Here is a 12,791-nt window from a genome sequence, read left to right as displayed (position 1 = left end):
ACAGCTCACAGCAACCTCCAGCTCTTGGGCTTAGGTGATTCTCTTGCCTCAGTCTCCTGAGTAGCTGGGACTACAGGTGCCTTCCACAATGTCCAGCTATTTTTTGTTGCAGTGTGGCTGGGGCCAGGTTTGAACCCACCACCCTCACTATATGGGGCCAGTGCCCTACTCACTGAGCCACAGGCGCTACCCTTAATTTTCCCTGATTATTTTTCTTTTTTTCCTTTTTTGAGACAGAATCTGACTCTATTGCCCAGGCTAGAGTGTCCTAGCTTCAGCCTAGCAACCTCAAACTTCTGGCTCAAGTGATCCTCTTGTTGCAGCTTCCCGAGTAGCTTGGACTGTAGGTACTTGCCACAACACCTTAGCTAATTTTCTTTTTCTTTTTCTTTAGTAGTGACATGGTCTTGCTTCTGTTTAGGCTGAACTCTTGAGCTCAAGAGATCCTCCTGCCTACCTTAGCCTCCCCCAGGAGGATTATAGGCATGAGGTACCTCGGATTACAGGATTACAGGCATGAGGTACCTTGCCCAGCCCCCGATTGTTGTATATGGTAAATATTAACTGTGTTTTCATTGAAAACATTTTTAGTTCCCCAAATCTAGTGATTCATATTCCACTTTATACTTAGTCATCTATGCTTCCCAAATATACTGTTATTTCTTTGTCTGAAGAAGACTGACATGGAAGAAAACAGGGAAAAATTGGTCAGCAGTGACACTTGTTTTTCTCAGCAAAATGGTTTTTCTCAGATTTCTGAATCAGAGTTTAGTTTTATAAATGGAATAATTTAAAATAAATTAGAGAACATCACTATTTTATTTGATATGTATTTTTCACCTTGTTTTTTAATACTAGGCATTATTTAAAGAAAAGACACTATAGCTTTGTCTATATCAGTTGTACCTTAATAAAGTGACTTAAGAAATAGTAAAAGATACTAACTTCGTTTATCACTGAAGACTTACTCTCTAGTGGATTTTCTTATTGTTGGACACATCTGCTGTTATAGAAGATAGAACAGTTTTGTTTTCACGATAATATACATTCTGTATATTAACCTTGAATAGAATATTGAGATCTGATTGTAAGGATTCAGGTAAGGAAAGTTAAACATTGGTTAGAGCTAGGGGTAAATTCCAAGAGGAAGTATAAATTTACATGTAGCCATACGACTTCACATAGATAGAGGTAATTTGATAGCTCAGAATTTTTTATAGTTTTGATGTACTCTATAAGGCATGGAGAAAAGCTCTTTGAAAGAGGTTTACAACTGCAATACCAAACACAAGTTCAGAATCGCTACTATTAAATATGAATAGGAGAAGGCAAACAGAAAAGATTCACAGTTATTTACTTGGCTTTTCAAGATAGCTCTCAAGGTAAAGGGTCAGCTTACGGGAACAATGTGTATTGCTCTAAATATGAAGTATATATTCTCTTTTGATATTGAAAGAATTCTATAATGATTATAGACTGAATTAATGTCAAAAATTATGTTGTCAGGCTTGGTGCCTGTATGTAGCTCAGCGGCTAAGGTGCCAGCCACATAACACCAGGGCTGGCGGGTTCGAACCCAGCCCGGGCCTGCCAAACAACAGTGAAACTGCAACAAAAAAATAGCCAGGCATTGTGTGGGCACCTGTAGTCCCAGCTACTTGGGAGGCTGAGGCGAGAGATTAGCTTAAGCCTAAGAGTTAGAGGTTGCTGTGAGCTGTGATGCCATGGTACTCTACTGTGGGCAACATACTGAGATTCTGTCTCAGAAAAAAAAATGATTGTCAGATTTACCCTTTAGATTTTAAAATTTTGTCTTAGAAAAATTACATTATAGTGTTTAAGTTTTTGTCAGTTTAGGATTATGGTGAAATGGGAGAAATTTATGCTAAAGGCATAAACAAGAGTATTGGAAAAGAAGCTCTTAGACCTTGATCTTTGGCACACTGTATAATTATAATTTATAGGCCAGGCGTGGTGACTCATGCTATAATCTGGCACTCTGGGAGGCTGAAGCAGGTAGATTGCTTGAGTCCAGGAGTTTGAAACCAGGCTGCGCAAAAGCGAGACCACTGTCTCTAAAACTAGCTGGGCATTGTGGCGGGTACCTGTAGTCTTAGCTACCCGGGAGGCTGAGGTGAGAGGATCCCTTGAGCTGGGGGGTTCACATTCAGCCTGGGCCTGCCAAACAAGTGACAACTACAATGAAAAAATAGCTGGGCATTGTGGCGGGTACCTGTAGTCTTAGCTACCCGGGAGGCTGAGGTGAGAGGATCCCTTGAGCCCAAAGAATTTGATGTTGCTATGAATTATGATGCCATGGCACTCTACCCAGGGCAACTGAATAGACTCTGTCTCAAATTTATTAGAGCACAGGGCTCATTCCTAAACCACTAAGGGAGACATTTAAGTATGTAAGTGTCAGGTTTCCTATGTCATAGACATAGGAAGACAATCAGTAACATCTGGTATGCTCTTAAATTCATTATTATTAGTGTTGTGATTTAGGAGTTCTTTGAAAACATTAAGATTGTTTTAGTAAGAATGATCTAAGAACTGAATGCCTTTAAAACTTATAAATAGATTTATTCATGGCTTTTGGGAGGCCTAATGTGACCCTTCATGAACCCTCTCCCTTCCTCCTCCTCTTCTCCTAGTTAGCCCCACCACCAAAATTGGAGCCAAAGTATCCTAACCTACCCAAGCCTTCTGGGCAAGCTGTGGAATTTGTTCCCCCTACAGCCCTATATAAAAGGGGCTCTGCCTTGGGTGCAGACACCATCTTTGCCCTGCATAGGCAGATAGCTATTCCTGCCAAGATAAAAATGCAATCTTTTTTCTTTCTAAAGCCTTTTTGACTTTTTACTAACTTAAATCCTAATGTCAGAAAGGGATCAATATCTTTGCAATATGCCCAGGCAGGGCATATTCACATTTGGCCTCAGTATTCGGTATAAACTCCAGAAACTTTAAAAGAGCCGCAAAGTCATAAGCAGAACTTTTAGATCTAGCCATAGTCTTTTTTTTTTTTTTTTGAGACAGAGACTCAAGCTGTCCCCCGGGTAGAGTACTGTGACATCACAGCTCACAGCAACCTCCAACTCCTGGGCTCAAGTGAGTCTCCTGCCTCCGCCTCCCAAGTAGCTGGGACCACAGGTGCCTGCCACAACGCCTGCTTTTTTTTTTTTTTTTTTTTTGGTTGCAGCCATCATTGTTGTTTGGCGGGCCCAGGCTGGACTCGAACCCGCGACCTTAGGTGTATGCAGCTGGTGCCTTAGCCACTTGAGCCACAGGTGCCGAGCCATAGCCATAGTCTTTTAATAACCGAGATGGAGAAAGGATAGAGAAAGAAAGAAAATGGGACTGAAAACAGTGCCGAAAGCAGAAAAGTTTCTAAATATCTGCCACTTTAAAACTTGTCCAGAGATAGTTACTCAGAAAGCCCACACTCTTCTACAGAATGGCGCCCTGCCTTCCACTACAACTCTGGATCCCTAAAATAAAATGCCTAGGAGGTACCTTTCACTAGAACCCTGGAACCCCCTTTCTGTTCGTGCAGCCTTCAAGATGGCGCGTCAGAAAGACAAGAAGCCCAAGAGGTCAACCTGGAAATTTAATTTGGACCTTACTCATCCAGTAGAAGATGGAATTTTTGATTCTGGAAATTTTGAACAGTTTCTACGGGAGAAGGTTAAAGTCAATGGAAAAACTGGAAATCTTGGGAATGTTGTTCACATTGAACGCTCAAAAATAAAATCACAGTTGTTTCTGAGAAACAGTTCTCTAAAAGGTACTTGAAATACCTTACCAAGAAATACCTTAAGAAGAACAATCTTCGTGATTGGCTTCGAGTGGTTGCATCTGATAAGGAGACTTACGAACTTCGTTACTTCCAGATTAATCAAGATGAAGATGGATCAGAATCTGAGGACTAGGTGAAGCTTTTTCTTATAGGGCTTGGCTTGCTGATAACACAAATGAAGCTTACACAAGAAAGAAACATCTAAAAGTGGGGTTTCGGTTTATCAGTGAATAAAATCATCGCACTTAAAAAAAAAAAGAACCCTGGAACCCTAACCTCTCAGCAAAAAAGAAAGGTACTAGAAGGAAGAGTATACTCTCCTAGGAGCAGGAAATTTACATTTGCCTTCTGGAACCAGTGGCACCCTCCTCCATAGGACACCCTCCTAGGTCCTAAATCGACACCCTCCTCCATACCCATGGACCCATAGGAATTGCTAATACCTGACTGACATGTCTGATTTGAAAATGGACTCACCTTCACACCAGGATGGCCTTAAGTAACTTACTATCTAACACAGGTAAAAAAATTAATTCTAATAAATACCAAAGCCACAGCTTCTGTTCTTCCTAAATTTTAGAGACCTCTATTCTCTCTTGTATCTCCACGTTAAAATAAAAAATAAAATACAATCCCCCTTTATGTATTTCACAGTTTCTTAGTTCTCTAGGAGATAAAGTTATCTTGCTCATCCTTTTATTACTTTCCAGTTAGCCCCACCAGATGGATGGGGGTTAACTCCCCAAACCCTTTCCCAGTGTACCCCAAATCCTTACAGTCCTGCCAACACCTGACTCATCCCACTGAGGACAACTACGACCCTGTTCAGCCCGGAGCACTTTTGAAAGACTGACTGTCGTCCTCATCACCCCTTTTAACAAGAGTAGCGAATGTTAGGGGGCCTAATGTTGCCCTACAAGAACCCTTCTGACCTTCTCCTCTCCTCCTGAAACAATGAATACAAAGGACCTAGTTAGCCCCACCCCCAAAGAAAATCACTCCAAGTGACCCTAACCCACCAAAGCCCTCTGGGCAAGCTGTGGAATTTGCTCACCCCTACTTCCCTGTGTAAAAGGGGTCTCTTAAGATGGCATAGACACCATCTTTGCCCTGCCCAGGCGGTAGCTATTGCTTTCGATAAACCTGGCCTGAACATCCCACTCCTGTTCTTGTCTCTTATACTGCTGCAGCACCTTTAATGGTAAAATGTATTTGTTTAATGCAAAAGAGAATTAAAAAAACCTGGCAAGTGAAAAGTCAAAATTGAAGTAAAGAAGTTAGGACTAATAAAAAGTTTAAATACAATATTTTTAAGTGTACATTAATAAAGTACAGCTTTTAAATATGAACATTTTTATAACCCTATTCACAGGGCTGCTTTCTTTGATCTTTTAAACTATCTTCCTTTGATTCCAGAAATGAATCCTTGAACTAATATCCATATTTTATTATGACTAGGGTGAAATACACAGTTACTTTATTAAGATGAGGGTGAAATTCACAGTTACTTGCTATTTAATGGTAATACTTGATGAGAATCTAGGTCTCTTGATTCCTGTTTCTTTTTCTTGTCATACCAAGTAGCTCTCTGAGTATACAGTAATTTTTGAAAAGGTGTTAATGTTTATTACAAGACTCAGTAACTGATTATAATGAACTCAATAGCTGATTACAGTACTTTCATAGAGTAGTGTGTTGTGGTTTTAGAATCCACCTCAGACCTGCAGCCAGTATTGAGTGGCTGCGGAGAATCAATCAAATACTATTTATGACTGACTTCTAAATTCAAGGCAGTTCACATTCTTCCAAAGAGAGGATATCATTGAAAGCTTCTTGGCCAACTTTTGATACAAAAAGCTTATGAAAGAAGTCAGATTTATACTTACACATTTCATAATCACATACTATGTGAAATAATTTTGAGCTATTTTTTATTTTTGAGACTCTGTTGCCCTGGGTAGAGTGCTCTGGCATCACTGCTCAGAACAACCTCAAACCCTTGGGCTCAAGTGATCCTCTTATCTCAGCCTCCCAAGTAGCTGAGACTACAGGTGCCTGTCATAACCCCTGGCTTGTTTTTCTTTTCTTTTCTTTTTTTTTTTTAAATAGAGATGAGGTCTTGTTGTGGCTTAGGCTGGTCTTGAACTCCTGAGCACAGGCTGACCCACCTACCTCAGCCTCTTGAGAGTGCGAGGGTTATAGACGAGAGCCACCTCACCTGGCCTTTTTTTTTTTCTTTTTTTACTTCTCATTTCTTTGAACACTGTTGTTGAGAGTTTGCATCATCAGCATCTCTGTCATCACTGGAGCCCTTTTCTCTAGAATACATCTGTGTTTTTCCATCTTAGTTGTTTGATTCTATGTAGGATCATTTCACTGGAACTTTTATGCTATGCCCATGTGCCTCTTACATAGAAGGGTTTTTTTTTTTTTTTGTAGTTTTTGACCGGGGCTGGGTTTGAACCTGCCACCTCCGTCATATGGGGCTAGCACCCTACTCCTTTGAACCACAGGCGCTGCCCTTACATAGAGGATTTTTAAAAATTGTTTTTTGTAAATAGTTACAATCTTTGTAAGGTAACCGTTTACTATGTTGCTTTATTATTATGCTCTAAGGAGCTCTTTATTTTTATTTTTATTATTATTATTTTTTGGTATCGGGAGGTCTGACTGAGCTTATGGCTGCAGCCAGCACCAAAGCACAGTCAGTTTTATTTTATAGAATCTGTACAGGGTTGTCTATGGGGAAGTAGAATAGACAGACATAAGAGATATCTTTGGTCTTACAGTATGATTGGAAAATGTAAATGACTTTAATAAAGAAAATAATCCTGTTAATGGTTTCTTACTTTGTGACATATGATAAGAAGTGCAAAGGGAAAGATCACAAGGATCTCTGCATAGTTCTTAGAAATTAACTAGACAAAGAAAGAGCTACCTGACTTCTGGCAGGGGGAACATGAAGAAAGGAAATGGTTGTTTTGGGAAAAGCGGACAAGCAGTTGGGTTCATTCCCTGAATGTTCCCCGGGCTGTGGGGGCCCTGCTGCCTCACAACCAGCTCTCCACATCTCCTCCCTTCTTTTAATTTATGAATGGATTGCCTTTAATTAGAGGAATCTTTTGGTTCTGACTCTACAGAAGACTGGGAGGATACAAAATAAAAATATTAAAGCTTCTAACATAATTAATGCAATTGCTAGATGTTCACAATTTTTTCTGAAGGATTACAACTGTATTTTGTTAAAAATGTCTATAGCAAGTTGAACAGGACCATGAACATTTAGATGAGTTTTATGCATAGTTTGAATTTCTTGATGACGTTTTACTATATCAAAACTATTATCATTATGGGACCATATTTCTTGTAAATGATTAGAGTCATAGCTGAAGTAGCAGCATTGGTTACTATGGCAACTAATGTTGTAATGCCTGCTGTGACCATACTTATATATGTATTTTTCTTACGAGTTATACCAAGGTGTAAATACTTACTAAGTTCAATTAAAGTCTGTATACTTGATTCATTATGCCATGGTTGAGTTAAATTTACAAGTAACATAACAAAAAAGGCTGTTTAATTACAAAAATAGGATCAAATGGATTAACATGATACTAATAACATGGTAACACAGTTAGACAAATTACAATTCAAGCAATTTAAAGATAACCCATGTTCAATTTTGGTTATGGAAATATTACCAACTAGTAAGTCTGGGAGGTGGAACACAACCCATAACATAATGTAAAGTTCGAGAGCCATTTTGCATTACTTCATTAGTGGGCTCCAGGACTTCCACTGGTTGAAGGGCTGCTGCAAAGTGTCAGAGATCTTTCTGGATAACTCCTGATTCTGTTGTTAAAGTATTTAGAATCAATTCTCTAGCAGTGACTTAATCATTAGCGTTGTAAGAGGCAGGTAGTCTTCTGGACCAGTTCCATGGTTTCTGATCATCTCCTTTGATGTGAACTGGAGAGTTATAACAACATTCTATCCAAAGAGCTGATTTATGGTGGACAGAAGGAAAAGCACAAGGAAGTATTCAGTGGGTGAAGGTGATGCCACTTTGTAATCTGTAAATCCTCATTCAGGAAGCCAATAAGGACTGTTCAGCTGCACAGTTTCACTTCTTCCTTCTCATGGGGGATTCCTTCCTACTGTTCCGTACTCTCTATGGTCCTTGTTCAGGGTGCCACCTGTTGGGAGCCAGCGTAGGGAAGGGGAGCGAACCAGAGTGGAATTGGTGGGAATTGAGAAAAATACAGCACAAGAGAAAACAAAGAGACAAAAGATGGGATAGGGCGGTCTGACTGAGCTGATGGCTGCAGCCAGCCCATTTTTATTTATTTTTTTATTATTTGAGACAGAGTCTCAGTCTGTCACTGTGATGGACATGTAGAGCGCTGTGGTATCACAGCTCCCAGCAACATCCAACTCAGCTCAAGTGATCCTCTTGCCTCTATTTTTAGTAGAGATGGGGTCTCGCTTTTGCTCAGGCTGGTCTTGAACTTGTGAGCTCAAGCTATCTACCCACCTTGGCCTCCCAGAGTACTAAGGATTACCCGTGTGAGCCACCATGCCCGGCCTCTTTATAACAACGCTCATCATTTGTGCGTATGAGGGTCCACTTCCAGGAATAAGCACTAAGTCTCTTTGCTCCTTTTTTTCACTGTTACCATCAGGACTTCTGTTAAGTATCCTGTTTGGCATTGTTTAAGGTTATTTCAGAATTATACATATTCTACAAATAGTTCTTAACTAGTTGAGAAGAGAATTTACTCTCTTTGCTGAACTCTGATCTCAATTTAAAATTTTAGGGTTTCATAATTTTTATATAGATCTTTATACCTGGATTATAAATCTTCTGAAAGATTTGTGTAAATGTTTAAAAGGAAATAATTAACCTTGCAATAAAGGAAGGCAACTTAATTTTGTGATTAAACTTGGCCATATATTCATGTATGATAGGTAAATGAAACATGTATGTTATTAGTGATAAAATCTTAAAACTCCTAAAGGATTACCCTAAATTGCCACCTTCTACTTTTAAAGAAATGTGTGGTCTCCCAGATTTAGCATCAGAGTAAACTTAGTTTATGTTTAAGTTTGCCACAGGCTATAACTTTGCTGTGGCCAGTGTACTCACAAAATCACCCTTTTGTTGGAGTTTTGCCACAGGCTGTAACCTTGCTGTACCAGTTAGGATTCTGTGAGAAACAGGGTGGGCGATTGGTAAACTCTCACTGTGCACAGTGTCAGAGTATACAGCACACGCCCTGGCTGAAGGGCTCAACTACAACTTGAACTTTATCTTAGAAATGCAAACAATGTAACCTTATCATTTATATCTTCATATTATTTGGAAAATTTAAAAAGTACTGGAAAAAATGTAAAAAGAAATAAGGAGGCTCGGCGCCTGTGGCTCAAGTGGCTAAGGCACCAGCCACATACACCTAAGGTGGTGGGTTCGAATCCAGCCCAGGCCCGCCAAACAACAATAATGGCTGCAACCAAAAAATAGCCAGGCGCTGTGGCGGGTGCCTGTGGTCCCAGCTACTTGGGAGGCTGAGGCAGGAGACTCACTTGAGCCCAGGAGTAGAAGGTTGCTGTGAGCTGTGATGCCACGGCACTCTACCTAGGGGGATGGCTTGAGTGTTTTTTTTCAAAAAAAAAAAAAAAAAGAAGAAGAAATAAGGAATTTAGGAATTAAATCTTAATTGTAGGGAAAATTAGGGATATGAAGGTTCAAAAAAAAATCAGAGAAAAATCAAAATCAGTTAACCTGCTCTACTGTAGTTAATAAGTTGAACCTTTCAGGTGGGCATGTCCAACTTCAGAGTCAAACTGTGACGGGGGCTGGTAGGTTGTTGGTTCTTCCCAGCTTTCACCTTTATTAGTTTTCAGTGAAGTATCTGGTGATAGGTTTGGGCCTGGTAGTTGTAAGTGAGAGGTGGAGTGGGGTGTGTCAGGGCAAATTGAAATTTTGCCCACACCGTTTGTCTGTCCTTCACTACATCTAACCAGTGATAACCCGTGGAATGAAATGGCTACTGCTTGATTTGTGTCCCCAAATCTTAAACAGATTTTGCTTGGGGCAAATCTTAACCTGTAACCATATAGAGGAAAAAAATTCCTGGAAATGTAGTTCTAGTCAACACATTTAAATAACTTAGTCTTCTGAACTTAATGTCTAAACTTGTAAAATGGTGACAATTAGATGAAATTCCATGAATTTTATAAGGTTTAATGAAGTATAGATGAAATTACGTGCGTGAGAAAGTTTTGATGTATATGGAATTATATAAAGTTTAATTGTGCAGGTATTTGTAAGTATGGTGATGTATAAACACATCCTCTGGAGTTGGCGTCTACTCTTAGAGAAACCATCTCTTGAATACCATTTTGGATTTATATTAGTGTTTTGCTTATTATTGTCCATTAAGCAAGTGCTTTCTTTAATTAGTTACTAGCATAAAACTCTTCAGAAAAAAAAATAAAACAACGGATAATGGTCTGTCAGGGAAAATAAATCAGATAATGGTCTGTCTAACCTTTCGATTTTTAGGGGAAAGGGTAAGGTATTTCCTGGAAACTTTATCCAAACCTTTTTAGTCCAAATGTAGTTTATTGATCTTTGCTACAATTTGCTTGACTATATTCACTGTGTGATATGTATGGGATGCATATTTATTGAGGGCGGTGTAGGATTGAGAGAGCGGAAACTTCTGGTATCATGAATTCTTTTTCTTCTTGGTCTACAGTAGATGGGAATACTTTGAGAATGAAGCTATAGCAGTTATTAATGTGTTAGTTATGCCAACACTATTTCCCCTTAAGGGTCAAGTCAGGCATTTTGGGAATGACAAAGATTTGAGGATTTTTTTTTTTTTTTTTTGCGATGGAGTCTCATTATGTCGTCCTTGATACAGTGTCGTGTCGTTACAGCTCACAGCAACCTCAAACTCTTGGGCTTAAGCGATTTTCTTGCCTCAGGCTCCCAAGTACATGAGAGATGCCTGCCACAACGCGCGGCTATTTTTGTTGTTGTTGTTGTAGTTGTCGTTGTTTTATAAGGCCCAGGCCAGGTTTGAACCCGCCAGTGCTGGTATATGTGTCTGGTGCCCTAACCACTGAGCAGTGGGCACCGAGCCAGATTTAAGAATCTTGAAGGAACTTTCAGCATCTATTAGTAGCCAATCCAATCTAAACTATTTTTTTAACTATAATTATTGATTTATTTTTGGAAAGTACTGAACAAGAAAATAACATTAAAGAGCAAAGAAGGGCATTATTTTAATATCATGATTTAATTTAATCCTCACAGCAATCCTGTGAAGTGGATATTAAATTCATTTTCATTTTAGAGACTCCATAACTTGTCTAGTAGCAGAAAAAGCTGGAGAACTGTGATTTGATTTTTGATTTTTTTTTTTTTTGATACAGAGTCTCATTCTATCATCCTGCGTAGAGTACTATGGCATCATAGCTCACAGCAATCTCAAACTCTTGGGCTTGAGCAATCTTCTTGCCTTAGCCTCCCAAGTAGCTGGGACTGTAGGCGCCTGCCACAATGCCTGGCTAATTTTTCTGTTTTTAGTGGAGATAGGGTTCTCGCTCTTGCTCAGGCTGGTCCTGAATTTGTGAGTTCAAGCAGTCCACCTGCCTCGGCCTCCCAGAGTGCTGGGTGAGCCACTGTGCTGGGCCTGATTTTTGATCTTTTTGATTGCTTTCCATTTTGTCTAAGCTTAGGAGATTTTTAAAAAAAATTTTTTTAGAGGAATAATAATGATTATAATGAGCGTAACTCCTCCAAAGTTGTTTAAAGGTATTTATGACAGTTAAGGTTTAGAATTGTAGTTTGTAGGTAATACTGTGTTTTATTTTGAGTTGGTTAATCAGTAAGGTAACATAGAGGATAATCTGACCTCATGTTGTTGCATGGAAATAGATTTAGAATGGAAATCTGTTTCCATTTGTCTGTTTCTGAAGTTCATCATATTATCACGTTATTCTTTGTGATGCTAGCTCCCTCTGTAGAACTTCATTAAGATTGCAACTAGACTTTTTCAATATTTTAGAAAACAGATCAAAACATTATCTAGAATAGATTATAAAATTTCCCTGTAAAGTTTTACTTCCTTCTTAATCAATTCTAAGTAGGTCTTTCTAGTATAAATGTTAACCTTTTAAAAGTTTCACTTCATATATATTAAATTTTAATAGCATAGTTGTATAAAACAAAATGTATGCTACAATTTGGTAGCACACATTTATAGCTTATTTGTTTAGGAAGGCTAGAGAGAGTTGTGATTTCTAGGTATGTGAGTCATCTTGTGGTGGGGTAGGAGTGGAGGAGGTAGAGAAAAGCCTGATGGAAAACCTACAGATAAAAAAGGCTTAGAGTTTAGATGGAATCTATGTATCATATTTGAAAATACCCTTCTATTTTTTAGAGTTTGTGAATGCTAAATTGAGAAGCAAAGTATTCATAAAGGGCTTTTTTTTTTGCCTTGTATAAAAAGGGAAAAGTGGGATGGGCATGGCGGCTTATACCTGTAATCCTCTCACTTTGGCACAGTGAGAGGATTGGTTGAGCTCAGGAGTTTGAGATCAGTCTGGGCTATAGCAAGACCCAATCTCTATAAAACAATCAAAAAATTAGCCAGGTATGGTGATAGCACTTTGTAGACTCAGCTATTCTGTGGGCTAAGGCAGGAGAATCACTTGAGCCCAGGAGTTGGAGGCTGTAGTGAGCTATGATGACAAAACTATACTCCAGCCCAGCCAACAGAGGAAGATCCTGTCTGGGGGCAGGGGAAGGAGTGGGTAAGCAAATTTTTACATGGTAACAAAAGCAGAGAAATTATCAAGATCTTAGCAAGATCCCCAAGTTCAACAAATACGTTAGAAAAACCTCACATATGCAATTTCTTTTTTTTTTTTTTTTTTGAGATGGAGCATCAAGCTATCCCCCTGGGTAGAGTGCTATGGC

General features: G+C 39.2%; 1 protein-coding gene and 1 pseudogene across 3 annotated transcripts in view; both read left to right on the top strand.

Moving 5' to 3' along the window:
- The window catches only part of LOC100940355, a 7,088-nt pseudogene extending 2,011 nt beyond the window's left edge, over positions 1-5,077 (top strand). The window contains exon 2 of the transcript XR_002771743.1: positions 3,557-5,077. The product of XR_002771743.1 is annotated as a 60S ribosomal protein L22-like 1 (transcript). The remainder of the gene's footprint in view (positions 1-3,556) is intronic.
- Positions 1-12,791, top strand: part of ADK (adenosine kinase) — a 553,222-nt gene that overhangs the window by 61,986 nt on the left and 478,445 nt on the right. The gene's annotated exons all lie outside the window — the stretch shown is intronic.

Source organism: Otolemur garnettii, unplaced genomic scaffold (assembly GCF_000181295.1).
Source record: "Otolemur garnettii isolate 467f Iridium unplaced genomic scaffold, OtoGar3 scaffold00008, whole genome shotgun sequence".
Lineage (NCBI taxonomy): Eukaryota > Metazoa > Chordata > Mammalia > Primates > Galagidae > Otolemur > Otolemur garnettii.
The sequence above is the reverse complement of the archived record's forward strand: the minus strand, read 5'-3'. Positions and strand labels throughout refer to the sequence as shown.